We start from the raw sequence: 17,946 nt of genomic DNA, 5'->3' as shown, positions 1-17,946 counted from the left end.
AGTGCCATCTGAGTTAAGGCATTGTTGGGGTCCAAGAGCCATGAGTTGTTGGCCAAGATATTCAGTTAAGATTTTCCTGTTTCTCTATTGATGTTTACTTGGCCTACTATGCTTCTCACAGTCAGCCAACAATTTGACTCACAAGTCAACAAATTTTTGCAATGTATTTGTCATCTCTGCTCATTCATTACTGGCCACCCTGACCTCTCTGCTTCAGTGATGTTTTCTTTCCCCTCAGAAAATGTTTAATCCATTTGTACACTGCCATTTTCTTCATGGCATTATCCCCATAAACTCGGATTAACATGTCCCTTATTTCACTTCCACTCTTGCCAAGTTCAACAAGAAATATAATGCTTGTTCCTTGCTCTAATTCAAGCTCAAACATTCTTATGAACACATCAAAAAACATGCAATGACAATAATAAGACACTACCACATACCAACACAAACACAGCTATAATTCACTAAATATACCAAGGTGATGAAACCGTACTGAGCTGTTTGTACAGTGCTGCCAACGTAAGGGCATGGTGGCAAGTTCGTGAACTTAATTGTCTATCCTCATATTAAGCCACTTTGTATGTCAGGCCTTGTACTCTGAAGATACACAGACGTTTCAAAAAAAAACAGTAGCTTGCCTTTCTTTATCTCCATGAAGATCAGGTGATAGTTCACAAGGCAGGACACATGGCTGGCAGGGAGCAGTTTTATTCCCTTACTGCAACATATTTAAACAACTCTCCTCCACTTTCTTTAACTGAAGAAAATTAAGAAATAGTTGTTCTTGGGTTCATTGGAAGGTCCTTCAAGACCAGTCAAAATTCTTCTGAGATCATGGGGCTTGCATCCGCATAGCTCCACGCTGTGCCTGTTTCTCTCTGTGGAGCAATCAGAAGTTTGTGTTCTCTGTGCTCATATTTAGTCATCTTGTACTTGCGTTTATGTTTTAGGCTGGTTCTCCAGGGACTTCATAGACTTAAGGTAATTTTAGCCCCCCTCTTGATAATCTCTACCAGCCTCCTCCAAATAAAATCTTCAAATATACAATCTAAATTAAAACAGTATATTCTTTGCAAACACAGATTCAAGTCCCCTAGCTGATCCCTCCTAGCAGACAGAAGCCTGTGAGCCCACCACACAGAGAATTTTCAAGGCCTCACAGTGAAGTTGAGTCTATGAAATAAAGAGCCATGTTTTCAGCTTTGCTTGTCTCACTCATGCTATCAAAGCAAGATATGTAATGGGACTTTTTTTTTTTTTTTTTTTTTGAGACAGAGTCTCACTCTGTCACCCTGGGTAGAGCACTGTAGAGTCATCATAACTCACAACAACCTCAAACTCTTGGCCTCAAGAGATCCCCCTGCCTTAGCTTCCTGAGTAACTGGGACTACAGGTGCCCACCACTACGCCCAGGTAATTTTTTTTTTTTTTTAGTAGAGATGGGGTCTCACTCTTGCTCAGACTAGTCTTGAACTCCTGAGCTCGAGAAATCCACCTGCTTCAGCCTCCCACAGTGTTAGGAATACAGGGGTGAGGTACCACACCCAGCCTACAATGGACCCTTAAATGTGTATTAAACTGAATGACCTAAGCCACTCACTTTCCTCAGTGGTCTCTTCTCTGTCCAGAGCCACACCTCAATGCATAGAAGGTGCCAGTTTCTCTTAAAGGAAGGGACAAATAACCACCTTGGTTTTTTGTTTTTTTGAGACAGAATCTCAAGCTGTTGCCCTGGGTAGAGTCCCGTGGAGTCATAGCTCACAGCAACCTCCAAGTCTTGGGCTCAAGGGATCCTCTTGCCTTAGCTTTTTCTTTTCTTTTCTTTTCTTTTCTTTTTTTTTTTTTGAGACAGAGTCTCACTTTATCACCTTCAGTAGAGTGCTGTAGCATCACAGCTCACAGCAACCTCAAACTCTTGGGCTTAAGCAATTCTCTTGCTTCAGCCTCCCATGTAGCTGGGACTACAGGCGCCTGTTGCAATACCCGGCTATTTATTGTTGCAGTTGTTGTTTTAGCTGGCCTGGGCTGGGTTTGAACCCAGGAGCCTCGGTGTAGATGGCTGGGGCCATAACCACTGTGCTATGGGTGCTGAGCCAAGTAAACCACTTTGAACTGAGAGTCCCTAATTCAATAAAAGAAAATTGGTTGGATTGCAGGGGAGAACAAAATGGATCTTAATCTAGGAGGGAAGAAATATAAACCTTTATGTTCTGTAGTCAGGAACTTTTCCTTGGGATAAACACAACTATCTTATCAGGATTCCAAATTAGCAACTGGCTATCGCAAACTGAATCAACAGATCCAGACCGCTATTTCATCTGACACTCACTGAGCACTTCTTAGACTGTAAATCAGGTGCTTATTCTAGGGACACACTTATTAACATGTGATGAGCACACAGCTGACTATGGTGGGAGCCCTTCACCAACAGGCTCTGTACCACCTGTGATCCAAGCTTCCACCAACTTTGAGAGTTCCAATACAGCATTGGAACCATCATTCAACACGCTGACGGCTAGAACACCCTATGAGTGAATCCAAGAGCCCACTAAAAGAGACACCAGAAGACTCTGTAGTCTTAGAAATAAGTCACACACAGCCTCATATGTGGTAAAATATTACAGTTTGTCAAACATTCAAATCAGCAAGCATTTTTTATGCCCTACTTTATGCTTGGAGCACTATGTTTTCGAAGGCTACTATTACAGCTGATGGACTTACTATTACAGCCTCTACCTTCATGAGCTTCAAATAGTTATAAGAAGAACACGCACATACATATCCATTAACCAGTAAGACAGCATGAGATTGTTGGGGGTATTAATGGTATAAATGTACATATTTAGTTTTACAAATCCAACTTTCATTCATAAAAGGTAAATCTAATCAACATAAGCTGTCATAACTTAGCAGTACATCTGCAGGTACAGAAATTGATGCCCAGAAGTGAGGTGCTGCCATAAGAAAAGGCTTAAGTCTTAGTATGCATGGCGAGAGTGGCCTGGTGGCAGGCCGTACTGGCAATAAAATTACAGGCTGGATAAGTGATGATTCATGTTCTGCCATGGCAGAATATTTGGTGAAACTATTACTGGCAGTAACTTGAGAGGCAAATCTTGTAATTAATAAACTTGTAGTTGTAGAGAAAGAGATTAGAAAACAACTCAATTGTGTGTGCTGGATAATACTGCCTGCATTTAGCAAGGTAACGCATGAAAGACAGGAGCTCAGGAAAGAGTTGGCAAGCTTACAAACAAAAATAAGAGGGAATGAAGAGAGTCCAGAAATTCAGAGCTCTGCAAGTTTAAAAAAAAAAAAAGAAAGAAAGAAAGAAAACCAACTCTTCCTATCCCTCAAGAGTAAAAGATAAGATTGTAAAAGGCTTTGAGGCAGAAATGCACAGTAAAGCCTTTCAAGCAAATAAATTTCCTACGGGCAAAAGTCAGAATGAAATATCTGGTAAATCCTTTTAATTGGAAAAAAACTCAGAATAAAAAGTGTAAGCATGTAGTTCTAGTAATCTACCATTAAATCAAGAGGGGAAGTGTTAGATGAATGAAAAAGCAGAGAAAGAAATGTTCTGAGAATTATGCCTCAATAAGAACTGCTTTAGATAAGAAGTTTGCTCAGATTTTGAGAGAGCTTTCAAAATTAATCAGAAACAAATCCTAGAAACGAAAGTCCCCCAACCTCCAAGGAATAGAAACTAAGGCTCTAAGAAAGATATATTCACCAACATCATTTCAGATATGGCCAAAGAGAGTATAGGAGAAAATAAAGAAATTTTAAACTTCTCAGGGAGAGGAGCCAGGGACCACCCTAGTGAGCTCCTCCCAAAAAGCAAAACCAGGGTCTGGTCAAAGAACATTCCATGTTCCCTGGCTATGGGCTCCCCCACAAAGAGAGCCATGCAGGATTTCAAAGGATTTGCTCCAATCTAAACTTCTGTGCCACCCCCCCCCCCATTCTTTCTTTTTCCAAATGGAAGTGTTTATGGCGATTTGCCCATTTCTTTCTACTCCCTCAGACCTTATACAATGTACCTTTAGAAATCCCAGACTTTAAGCTAGATAATCTAATTGGATGGGACTTGGGGGTGTTCCTCCTTGGGGAGGGAGCAAAGCTATTATGCATGTAAGGATTGCCAACCAGGTATTTGGTGAACAGAAAGGTGGATAAGGGTAGACATTACCAGTGATCACCAAAATGCTGCGCTTCTCCACCTCCAGGAACACGGAGGCTTACACTTTTATGGCCTGCTTGCTATGTGACTTGCTTTGGCTAATATGAAGTGTGAGTCACTTCCAGGCAGAAAAGTCTAAGACCCACTTATCATTCTTCATGACCTCTCTTCTCTTGCCTCAGTGACCATGGAAATATGTGGGGAAATGACAGCATTGTGCTGTCTCCATCAGTCTACATCTCTGCGTACAATGAGCTGAGTCTCCCTGGTGACCCACACTGGAGCACGCAAGCATGATCAAGAAGTAAGCCTCTGCTCTTATAAACCACGGGATCTGCTAGTGTTACTATTGCACATTCTAGTCTAAACTGATGAAGACATTAAGAGATTTTGCAGGCTTTTCAGTTCACTTTTACTTTTTATCAAAGCTCTGAACTCATTGAAACAACTAGTTAAACAATGTTATCATATACTAAGTTGAAAAACTATTCTAAAGAATTAAACTCAAAAAATATAACTTTATTATATAAATATATATAACTATACAAATAGAACTAATACAACTCAAAAAAATGAGACTATATAACTCATAATCTTATATTAATATATAATTTATTTAAACTCCAGCCTATCACCAAACCCTTTTTTTTTTTTTTTTGAGACAGAGCCTCAAGCTGTCACCCTAGGTAGCGTACCGTGGCATCACAGCTCACAGCAACCTCCACCCCCTGGGCTCAAGCAATTCTCCTGCCTCCACCTCCCAAGTAGCTGGGACTACAGGTGCCTGCCACAACACCCGGCTATTTTTTGGTTGCAGCCATCATTGTTATTTGGTGGGCCTGGGCTAGATTCGAACCTGCCAGCTCAGGTGTATGTGGCTGGTGCCTTAGCTGCTTGAGCCATAGGCGCTGAGCCATCACCAAACACTTTTAATAATTTCTCTGAACACTTATTTATGTAAGAGTCAGACCCTTCCAAATACAGGAACTTATTAGGCACATCTTAGGAATGTTCCTAATAACATTCTTTAGGAACATCAAGTCAGAACGGCCTCAAGTATCATGGCTTTTGTTCTAGACCTTCAAGCCTCTTGAAGCTCTTCTCTCCCTCAAACACAAAAATTCTTCCTCTGCTTAGGTTATTCAAACTAATTAAATATATGGTTTATTTGCCTTTCTGGTCCCTAGATCAGGTAGCAGGGCCCATTCCCCTTTATAACCCTACCTCTCTGTTCTCTGTTAAAAAAAAAAAATAAAACAAAATGAGGTACAGGCAGTCCCTGAGTTATAAGGGTCCAACTGACATATGACTCTCACCTGCAAACAGAGATTATTACAGTAACAGGCAAATGTGCCTGTTCCAACTTACACACACAAATTCAATTCAAGAACCATCCCACAGAACCTATCTTGTTTGTAATCCAGAGACTGCCTGTCATATGACAGCATCTGAAAACCTATGAACCCTACATAATTTTTTTTCCTTTTAATGCAAAAGATGATTTTCCGTCTTAGCATTCTTTGAGCCTATTCATTCAGTTTTTCGTGTTTTTTGAGTCTAATATTCAAATCCATTGTGCACTTCCTAGAACCTTCATAAAATCACCATACATAGCAACTAACCCTTCTTTTAAAGTGTAATGATAATTTGTCAGATGAAAATATAGTACCAGGGTTTTCATATGCTAATATTTGTGAGCGCAGAAATTACAAGTACTTGAGACTTAGGTAAACAAAGGATAAAAACTCAGAAGACCTCCTTGCCCTTCTGTCTCTGTAGTTCTCTCTCTCTACCTGAGAAAAAGAGTACGATTACTGATCTTTTGATGAAAAGTTGGGGAGAAGGGGATCAGAGGCAAAAACTAAGACAGAAGAAAAGTAAGGAAGGGAAAGAAAAAAGACTTAAGGAAGGAGTTTCCCCAGAGCACTGTGTGAGAATCCTGAGTAGAAAAGAATTTCAGTCACTGGAGAACTTTATCCAGATGACACGAGAAACGCTTCAATTCTGAACCTCATCTGTGGACCTGTAGAGATTTTGCATCCAAGTTTTACCTTCTTTTTAACCAAAACACTATTTATTAAACACCCACTCTATGCTGATCATGATGTTGGGTAAGAAGAAGAAAATAAAGTGTTACCAAGAAAAGAAAGGAAGGAAGGGAGGGAGGGAGAGAGGAAGAGAGGGGAGAAAGAGAGAGAGAGAAGGAAGGAAGGAAGGAAGGAAGGAAGGAAGGAAGGAAGGAAGGAAGGAAGGAAGGAAGGAAGGAAGGAAGGAGGGAGGGAGGGAGGGAGGGAGGGAGGGAGGGAGGGAGGGAGGAGAAAAAAGAAAAGAAAAGAAAAGAAAAGAAAGATTGATTTTTGGTCTTTTGGGTACATACCTAGTAGAGGAATTGTAGGATCAAATGGCAGGTCTATGTTTAGATCTCTAAGTGTTCTCCAAATATCTTTCCAAATGGAACATATTAGTTTGCATAACCAAATCACATTATAACAAAGATATTTGTACCAGAATGTTTATTGCAGCCCAATTCATAATTGCTAAGTCATGGAAAAAGCCCAAGTGCCCATCAATCCATGAATGGATTAATAAATTGTGGTATATGTACACCATGGAATATTATGCAGCCTTAAAGAAAGATGGAGACTTTACCTCTTTCTTGTTTATATAGATGGAGCTGGAACATATTCTTCTTAGTAAAGTATCTCAAGAATGGAAGAAAAAGTATCCAATGTACTCAGCTCTACTATGAAACTAATTTAAGAATATGGGGACAGGGGAAAGGGAAGGGAGGGGAAGGGGGAGGAAGGGCGGAGGGAGGGTAATTGGTAGGACCACATCTACGGTGCATCTTACAAGGATACATGGAAACTTAGTAAATGTAGAATATAAATGTCTTAACACAATAAATAAGAAAATGCCAGGAAGGCTATGTTAACCAGTGTGATGAAAATATCAAATGGTCTACAAAACCAGTGTATGGTGCCCCATGATTGCATTAATGTACACAGCTATGATTTAATAAAAGAAAAAAGAAAGAAAGAATGAAAGAAAAGAATAAGAAGAAAAAGAAAGAAAAGCACTGTAACTGTTTTCTTCATCTGGAGAGCTGTGAAATTTATGTCAGAGCAGATAGGACCTCTGTTTCGGAGAGAACTTACCGTGGATCTCTTCAGAAATGCAAAGATAGAGCCCGTTCCAGGGTAGAGAAAAGGAGAGAAGTTGTTGCATGCACAAATAATAGGAATTTAAGTTAACCCTGAAGAGAAGAGAAGTGGGAAAGATGAGATGATAGCCCGAAACTCCTAGCAGCTAAGACGACCAGAGAATTTTTAAGAGTTGTGAGCCTTTCATTCAAATTGTTTCCATGCCTACATTGTGCTTTAATTTTCTTCCATTATTTCCATGTCCAAGAAAAAATTCTTTATGTACAAAACAGGCTTATGTTGTCTACACAAAGCAAAGTGATGTATGTGGAGCGAGGACTACAGCCTAGGGAAGGCAGGCAGCAGGTACGGGTGGAGAAAGAGGCACTGCCCTCCAACCCCTGCCCCCTGGGAAGATCTTGCAACTCAGTGCTGAGTCTGGGACCACAGCGTCTAGCTTGTTAGCACCTGGGAGCTTGTTGAAAATACACCCCTCCCAAACCTACTGCACCAGGCTCTGCATTTTCACAAGATACCCAAGTGATTCGTATCACGTGAAACCCTGGGACGCACTGCAGTAGGGACATCAGGGAAAGTGCTGGACTGCCCAGAAAATTGCAGTAGGCTTCACTGGATGCTTTGCATTTTCTGAAACTGAGGAATTGGGAGGCTACTGAGGTAAGAAAACAGAAATCTGGAATCTCAGCATTTCACACCCTCATAGCTAAGGACCACTGCTATTCTCCTATCTTTTGGAGGGTTCTTTAGCAAGTGCGGGGATGAAGAGAGTCAAAGGAGTAATAGGAAAGGCTACACCACAATTCAGCTGCATTCTCTTGGAGGAAGGCCTTTCCTAGCAACCACCTGCGGCTCGCAGCTCCCGGGGGTTCCGTGCAGACTTTCACTTACTCAGCAGCCAGCCAATTTCCTGCGCTGGGCTGGATGGAATTAGTCAACATACTGCCAGCGCAAGATGCCTGGGGAAAGCCCAGCTGAGTGTCTGTCGAACACTGCTGAATTTTCCTGGTGTCCTCTTACCAAAATTTCTCCTCAGTGTGTTGAACCTGGAGGTTGGTGACTTCTGCTCCTGTACGTCCCCCAGGCTTCACGCTGACGACAGTTTGGGAGTGGTGGGTTGGGATGGCAAGTCCAGGCCCAGAGAGATGACCCTTCACTCTGTTCCTGCCTCGGGATTAAATACCCCATTCCTTTAGTATTGGCCCAAATCTGGTGCACGATCCTAATTTACTAAAGCAAGTCACTTTCCCAAACACGTAAGGCAAACTCAGCTTTGCTTCACAAAACGGTTTGAATTTCTGAGTCCTCGTGTTCTCCAGGCTAGTTTGGTTTTCCTGGAATGACCATTGCAGTTGTGTCTGCTCATTTGGGTTCTACCTAAATTCTAAGCCTCTTCCACAACACCCATTTCCTTCCGCCCAAAACCCACTTGCGTCTTTCCTTCTTCCAAATTCCTGACTTAACTCTCATTACATTTCTTATAGCAATTAACTAGAGACAACTTTTTTGCTGTCCACTTGATAGCTATTTACATGTGCTTTGGCTTTGTTTCTTTTTTTTTTTTTGAGACGGAGTCTCACTCTGTCACCCAGGCTAGAGTACAGTGGCATCATCATAACTTACTGCAACCTTAAATTTCTGGTCTCTAGCTATCCTCCCACCTCAGGTTCCAGAGTGCAGGGAACTACAGACATAAGCCATTACAGGTAGCTAATTTGTCTATTTTTTATAGAGATGGGAGTCTCACTATGTTGCTCAAGCTGGTCTCAAACTCCTTGTTCTTCTCACCTTGGCTTTTAAAAGTGCGAGGATTGGGCGGCGCCTGTGGCTCAGTCGGTAAGGCGCCGGCCCCATATACCGAGGGTGGCAGGTTCAAACCCAGCCCCAGCTGAACTGCAACCAAAAAATAGCCGGGCGTTGTGGCGGGTGCGTGTAGTCCCAGCTACTCGGGAGGCTGAGGCAAGAGAATCTCTTAAGCCCGGGAGCTGGAGGTTGCTGTGAGCTGTGTGATGCCATGGCACTCTACCAAGGGCCATAAAGTGAGACTCTGTCTCTACAAAAAAAAAAAGAAAAAGTGCGAGGATTATAAGTGTGAGCCACCATCACACTTTAAAAGGCCTGGCTTTTAAAGTTTTCAAGTGTTTGTTCCTAATCTGCTCTCTGGATATTAATCTCTTTGAAAGAGATAACTGTGATTTCTTGTGTGTGTGTGTTCGTGTGTGTTCCCACCACTCTCAGACTTAGCAAATTATTCTACCCACAGCTACAGTCAATATTTATTCACTTGATTTAACATTGGTATTAGTTTGTTTCTTTTTCCACCTAGTTCCTTGCTACCTTCAATCTAATACTCCAGATGAGTTGTCAACATAATTATTAAAGTAGGAATACCTTGAAGAAAACTTATAGATACATAAAGTTATTTTCAAGTATCTAAAGATTTTCCTAGAGATTGGACTGTCACCAGAAGGTCACACCAAGTCTTGATGGACATCTATCTGGTAGTGATGTTCCAGAGGAGAATCATGCCCTTAGGGGGCTGTTTGGACTGGACCACCTCAAAGGTCCCTTCCAATTTTAGAATCCTATGGAAACCAAAAAGAAGACTTTTTAAAATTTAAATATATAATCTCAATTTTTTTGTTGTTGTTGTTTGAGACGACTGCGTAGCGTGCTGTGGCATCACAGCTCACAGCAAGCTCAAACTCTTGGACTTAAGCAATTCTCTTGCCTCAGCCTCCCAAGGAGTTGGGACTATAGGCACCCACCACAACACCAGCTATTTTTTTGTTATAGTTGTCATTTTTGTTTATCAGGCCAGGGCCCGTTTCGAACCTGCCAGCCTCAGTGTATGTGGCCAGCACTGTAACCACTGTGCTGTGGGTGCCAAGCCATAATCTCAATTTTGGAAGTCAGGGAGTGAATATGCGCGTACGTGCATGCTCACATGCGTATGGGGAGGGTAATGTATCTTCTGCTCTCTTCTTCAGGTTGTTTCCTCTTTCTGTGGAAAATAGTCAGGACTTCAAGTGCTAAAAATGCTCTGTGATAACTATCTGTTTCTCATGAAAATCCAGATAAAGACTAAAATTAAAGAGAGCAGAGGAGACCCAAGGAGAGTACTGAAACCACCACCCTTCTGAGAAATGTGTCACTTTCACTCCTGCATGGATCTGACTCAGAATGACAAATCTTGGGTTCTCCTAATGTTGGTAGAAATGCTGCAGACAGATAAGACAAAATGGGTTTCCTATGAGAGCCAGTTCTTCAACTTTGCAGAGGTAAGGGCTTGAAAGGATGTATGAAGGAGAAGGGCAAAGGAGAAGAAAATAAAGAGAAAAGGAGGGTGGTGGGGTGCCTGGAAAGGAGAGGCAGAACCTGTGTGCCCTTCCCCTTTCTGCCCTCTGGGCTCAGGGAGCAGAGAGCAGGTGCTCCGGACTTATCAGAGCTCATTCCACTGCTCCCTCTCTTGCTTTTGATCTTGGGGAAAATCAAAGGAAAGTGCATAGGAAAGAATGTAAAGGAAGAAGACACTAAGAAGGCTGGTGGCCAGCACTGACTTAAGCTGGAGAGAAAGCTTTTGTAGACTGCATGTGTTTCTCTCAACTACACAGGTTTTTTGAGTTGTTCTAAGCAAACAACTCAAGAGAATGCCACCACTGACTTTACTATCCTGTGACACCTCTGACACCTTACAGGGCACCCTTAGACCTGGCCTCCACTTAGACTGGCCATTAAGGCAGACAAGACATCACCTCACCTTTGCTGTCTACCTTCCTCATGGATTTCAAGGGTTGCACAGGTCTGTAGAAATAATCTGGTCCTGATTATTGGGCTGATGGTGGAGGTTGAACAGCCTGGCCTGCATCCAGGGCTCTGGACTCGTTCTAGTCTCCATGTTCAAATAAAGGTACTTCTCTCTTTGACTCTTCCAGGATCATTTTTCTCTGGTCTAACAAGATCAGCTCTTTAACAAAGTGCTGACAAGGAAGGAAAATGATTATATTAATAGCTTTACATTGCAGATAAAGCCACACAGCTCACAAAGCATTTTCATGTACATTATTTTATTTGAGTCTCATAAGAATTACATCAGGAAATTACATGGATTAAGATACTGAGTAAAGAGTGTATGAAAATTGTCCAAATGCACATAGCTATAAATAGCAGAGCTGAAACTGAAACCCAGGTCTTCTGACTCCAAGTCCAGAGGAAGGAAAAATAATTCTCCTCAGGGGCAGGGGAGAGAATATTTGTAACAAAGATATCTATCATGTGGTAGAAAGTGAGGGGTTGCTGAGGATCAAACCTGCAAAGTAAGGAATGGGGTCAAATACCTGAGCAAAAATGCTCACCATCATTAATCATCAGAGAAATTCAAATCAAAACTACAATGAAATATCTTGCCCCAGTTAAAATGGCTTTCATCAAAAAGACAGGTAATAACACTTGTACACAATTGATGGGAATTTTTTTTTGGTTTTTGTTTTGAGACAGTTTTTGTCATCCTCAGTAGAGGGCGGTGGTGTCATTGCTCACAGCAACCTCCAACTCCTAGGCTTAAGCAATCCTCTTGCCTCTGCGTCCTAAATAGCTGGGACTACAGGTACCCACTATGACACCCAGCTATTTTTCAGAGACAAGCTCTCACTCTTGCTCAGTCTGGTCTCCAACTCCTGACCTCAAGCAATCCACCTGTCTTGACCTCCCAGAGTCCAAGGATTACAGGTGAGAGCCACTGTGCCCGGTCTGATGGGAATGTTAATTAGTCCAACCATTATGGAAAATAGCATGGAGGTTCCTCCAAAAACTAAAAATAGAGGCTCAGCACCAGTAGCACAGTGGTTACAGCGCCAGCTACATACACCAAAGGTACGGGTTAGAACCTGGCCCAGGCCTGCTAAACAATGACAGCTGCAACAAAAATCAGCTGGGTGTTGTGGTGAGAACCTATAGTCCCAGCTACTTGGGAGGCTGAGGCAAGAGGATCTCTTAAGCCCAAGAGTTTGAGGTTGCTGTGAGCTGTGATGCCACTGCCCTCTACCAAGGGCAACAAAGTGAGACTCTGTCTCAAAAAATAAAAAGTAAAATAAAAAATAATAATAGAATTACTATATGACCCAGCAATCCCACTACTGGGTACAGATCCAGAGGAGAGGAATTTGGTATATTGAAAGACACCTCAACTGACATGTCTATTGCAGCACTGTTTACGCTAGCTAAGATTTGGAATCAACCTAAGTGTCCATCAATGGATGAATGGATAAAGAAACTGTGGTACATATATACAATGGAGTACAATATAGCCACTAAAAATAATGAAATCCTGCCTTTTGCAACAACACTGATGGAACTGGAGAACATTATGTTAAGTGAAATAAACCAAGCACAGAAAGACAAATTTCACATGTTCTCATTCATATATGAGAGCTAAATATTAAAACAATTGATGTCATGGAGACAGAGTAGAATGATGATTACCAGAGGCTGGGAAGGGATGATGGTTAATAGGTGCAAAAATATAGCAAAAGTGAACAATATTTGATAGCACAAAAAAGTGACTGTAAGCAATAAGTTAGGGCATACTTCAAAATTACTGAAAGAATGGAAATGGAATGTTCCTAATACAAAATGTCGTCTAAGGTCACAGACACCCCAAATAGCCTGATTTGATTAATTCACACTATATGCCTGTATCAAAACATCACATGTACCCTATAGATATATACACATTTTAAAGATATCTGGGCAACTCTGCCTATTCTCTAAAAGTGAGAAATGAAACCAGTCTTTGGTTTTTTGATTCTGAATCCTTTTCTAGCCTTTACACATTATATTACTCATATTTATCCTTATATTAACAAGATAAACAGAAACAAGATTAGACCAGGTAATTACAATGATAGTTCTTAAGATGCTTATGCTACCAACATTTCCAAATGATAAAGTAGTGGAAAGTTGCCTTTTCTGTACTTTCTGTTAATGATAAGAAAAATTTTATTTTACTTATTTTTTAGAGTCTCACTTTGTCTTCTCCAGTAGAGTGCTGTGGCATCACAACTCGCAACAACCTCAAACTCTTGGGCTTAAGTGATTCTCTTGCTTCAGCCTCCCGAGTAGCTTAGATTATAGGCACCCATCACAATGCCCAGCTGTTTTTTAGAGGCGGGGTCCCCCTCTTACTTAGGCTTATCTGGAACCTATGAGCTCAGGCAATTCCACCTGCCTCGGCCTCCCAGAGTGCAAGGAAGCCATTCTTCCACGGCGCCCAGCTAGTAGGAAGAATTCTAAAACCATCTCCATAAATTTAAATTATAGGTACTACTGAAGAAATTGTGTGAGAAGTGTCTGTATGAGACCTTAAAAAATAAACTTCAAATCTCAACTAGATTAAATGTGCAATTTTTTAAATTAAATCATAGCTGTGTACATTAATGCATTTATGGGGTACAATGTCCTGGTTTTATATACAATTTGAAATACTTACAACAAACTGGTTAACAGCCTTCACCGCACTTTCTTAACTATTGTGTTAAGACATTTATACTCTAACACTTAGTAGATTTGACATGTACCCTTGTAAAATGCACCGTAGGTGTGGTCTGACCTATTACGCTCCCTCCACCCATGCTCCCCGTCCCCTCCCTTTCCTCTTTCCCCTTCATCTGGGGCTGTAGTTGGGTTACAGCTATACTTCATATGGAAGTGTGGGTGATTATATATTGGTTTCATAGTAGGGCTGAGTACATTGGATACTTTTTCTTCCATTCTTGAGATACTTTACTAAGAATATGTTCCAGCTCCATCCATGTAAACATAAAAGAGGTAAAGTCTTCATCTTTTTTAAGACTGCATAATATTCCTTGGTGTACATGTACTACAATTTATTAATCCATTCGTGGGTCGATGGGCACTTGGGCTTCTTCTATGACTTAGCAATTATGAACTGGGCTGCAATAAAACATTCTGGTGCTGAACATGCAATTTTTAAAAGATGGAGGTGGGGCACTTGGGCTTCTTCCATGACTTAGCAATTATGAACTGGGCTGCAATAAACATTCTGGTGCTGAACATGCAATTTTTAAAAGATAGAGGTGAGATGATGTACCTGGCATCAGAAAGCATGTAGGACAAAGGGCATCCCTAACACACGAGTGTGGGGTATAAACTGGTTATTTAGTGAAACATATCTAAAGCTTTCATAATGTTCATATTTGGGTCCATCAATTATACTTCTAGGAAATTATCCTAAGGAAGTAAGTATGTGCACCAAAATTTAGCAACAAGGTTATTCATCATGGCATTATTTATAATCATGAAAAATGGATAAATGTCCAACTATACACACACACACACACAAGCATTTGAAAAAAATGTACCCAAGGTATGTTTTCTCCAGGTGGCAGATTATAGGTGTTTTCTATTTACTTCCTATGGTTATTTCCTAGTGTTTTGCCAATGAAAATATCCTAGTTTGGAAATAAGAAAAAATTATCTTTTGAGTTTTTTTTACTTGGAACATTTTAACAGGCTCCACAAGGGCAGTTTCCTGGTAGCTATGGTATCCACACGTCGCAGGCTTGGTGAGATGATAGGAAGTAGCAAACACCGGGTCAGGTCATTGCCAAATACGTTTCTTTGTCCCTAGAGCAAATTCCTGAGATTACATCACCAACCACGAAAGGTCTTTGACTTCATTTTTTTTTTTTTTTTTGAGAGTCTCACTTTGTCACTCTTGGTAGAGTGCTGGTGTCATAGCTCACAGCAACCTCTTAGACTCAAACAATCCTCTTGCCTCAGCCTCCCAAGTAGCTGGGACCTTAGGAAGCCACCACAATGCCCAGCTATTTTTAGAGATGGGGTCTCGCTCTTGCTCAGGCTGGTCTCTGATTTCATTTCTGAACACTGGTACCCGCAGACCTCTAGTCACACTAGAATTCTGCCACCCCTCCCACAGGTACACTTGGATATGTGGCTCTCAGCACCTCCAGCTCCTCAGACACTCCCACCCTCTTTGAAGTCCTTTGAGGCCAGCAGCACAGTATGCTGGCAAAAGCATGCCACGTAAGAATCAAAATAGCCACAAACCCCACCACCTGCTAGCTATGAGACCCTGGGCAAATTATCCAGTATCTCTAGACCTATTTTCTTTTCTATAAAACAGAATTAAAATCTGTCACAGGGTTGTAGGAAAATTTAATGAGATAATTTACATGACGTTTAGCATACAGTAACAGGACCATGCCTTCTCATCTGCTCATGAGATGCATGAAGTGCATGAAGTCATTTAAGTGCATGAAGTTCTGGGAGTCATTTGGTTGTGAACTTGGAACCTATATACATCATCCCTATGTTAACTCTAATTTTGTTAGCTTTTTATTATCCACTAGGGTGAGATGTGGCATTGTTGTGGGAAAATGAGGCCCAATGGAGAGAACAAACAGAATATCCAAACACCTATCAGAACGCCCAACACCGTGTTTAAGAGGAAGAAAGCTTTTATTCAGCCGGCAGAGCAAATGGCATAGAATTCAAAATGGCCATGCTCCCCAACTGGCTTAATCTTTCCCTTTTTATCTCCAGTCAAAAAGTTCCATCCCATGGGTGCCTTTCTCATTCAGTTTGAATCAAGCAGGAGAAGCAGGCTCCAGCTCTTACAGAACCACGAGCTTTGACAGAAGCTGAACCAAGAGATAGTTTTCAGCTCCCAGGAAGTTAAGCCTACAAGTTCCTAAGAGCTGAGTCACCACAGGGAAGACCTCACTGGTGTACCCTTGGGGTCTCCTTGAGAAGACCTCGGTTCTTTTAGACCTTACTTTTTCCGAGTATCCTCTCTCAGCATGTGAATGCCTGCATTTCTTCTGCAGATTTTCAGAAATATGACTCTAAATTCAAGCTTTGAAAAACATTCTTAGCCTCTAAATTCCTGGACTACTGTTTATTAATCTCAATCTAAAATGTCTGATCTGCAAGATAAAAATATCATTCAAAACCGGTTTAAGGTTTATCAAAAATAAACCACAGTAGTTGTATTAGGATGGCAAGATAATTTTTATTCTCTTCTTCCTGAACAATCCATGATATGTTTTATTAGTCATAACACTTTTAAAAATAAAATTATAGGGCAGCGCCTGTGGCTCAAAGGGGTAGAGCACCGGCCTCCTATACCGGAGGTGGCAGGTTCAAACCCAGCCCCGGCCAAAAAACTGCAAAAAAATGTGTCTGCTGGGAGAACTATTGCCAGAATGGTAAATCTCAACAGAGGCTAATATCCTCCTATAGGGTGGGAAAATACTCAGGACTTAATAGTAAAAATATTCAGGGAATGAATTTAGAATCTCAATTCTCTCCCTTGAGGAAAGACTGAAGAAAACAGAACGAGGATTACATGCCAGTTAACAGACCAGCCAGAATTTGAGACACATCACTAAGGCATCAAATCTGAAAAAGAAAGTAAACTAGCTTTATGTTTTAGCAAATTGAAATGGAATTACAATTTTGTTCTAAAATCTTTCTACAAGTTAAATCCCTTGAGGTAATGGGAGATATCCTGGGGCACCACCTATAAAACAGAAGCACAGAAATCACTTCCCTTAATAGGCACATTTAACGAGGTGTTAGAGACCCATCCTGACCTGTATCTCGAAGCAGCCAAACCCAGGTTTCAGGAAGTGGCGCCTGGGCTGAGGTGTCTTCTTGGTAGAATGGACACTGGGTGTAAAGAAAATCAGAAGCATTACCAGAGGGATTTCAGAGATCACCTGGTTCAACCAACTCCTTTTCCAGATAAAGAAACCATGCACTTTCCCCTCAGGAAGTGCCTGGCCCAGCTTGGCATGTTAACTCAGCAACAGTGTCAGAAAAGGAACTCAATTGCTTCCCAGTGTAGGGCACAGTAAAACATTCTGGCTGTGGTGGGATTTCCTGTGCAACCCGCTTCCCTACCTATAAAGCAGGTTACCAGGCTTTTGGGGAGGGAGAGAACTATTGTTAGGGCTGAGTATCAAGGCAGCCAGCACATAGCTGACTATCTGCCTTCCTCCACTGACCAAACCCTCAGGGTAGACCTCACCTCACAAAATGTCTACAATCACAAGGTTAGCTGGTGTAGTCTGAAATTACCTCAGGAGAAATAAATAACTAGCCAATTCTTTGGATTATTGGAGACTTTCTCCTGATTCCACCTGTTTTCCTAACCCTCTGTCTTGTACTGTTATGAGGTAACACTGTCCTTGGGAGAAAGCTGCAGAACCCATTGCCACAAGCTGATGGTAAGGACCCCTGTGAGAGTGCGTGAGTCAGAGTCACACTGATGGGAGTAAGGGGACAATCTAGGAGTAGAAAAGCAGGGGAGGAAAGAAAGTTCAGGAATGCAACAATTTAAAATCCTTTTAAATGGTTCTAATGAAAGGGCTGTGTTTGTTAAGCACTCAGCAAAATGAATCATTTTTGTTCTAATGGGTCCTGGAACCTATAGTAAATATTACCACTACCATGAAGCAGTTATAGGCCAGGCAGGAATTTGCCAACTGCTGTCCCAGTTACATCGCACAAGGCAGTAATTATTCCCTCTTTACAGCTGAAATAAGGAACAGCTCG

This window comes from Nycticebus coucang, chromosome 9 (assembly GCF_027406575.1).
Source record: "Nycticebus coucang isolate mNycCou1 chromosome 9, mNycCou1.pri, whole genome shotgun sequence".
Classification (NCBI taxonomy): Eukaryota; Metazoa; Chordata; class Mammalia; order Primates; family Lorisidae; genus Nycticebus; species Nycticebus coucang.
Note: the sequence above shows the minus strand (reverse complement) of the source record.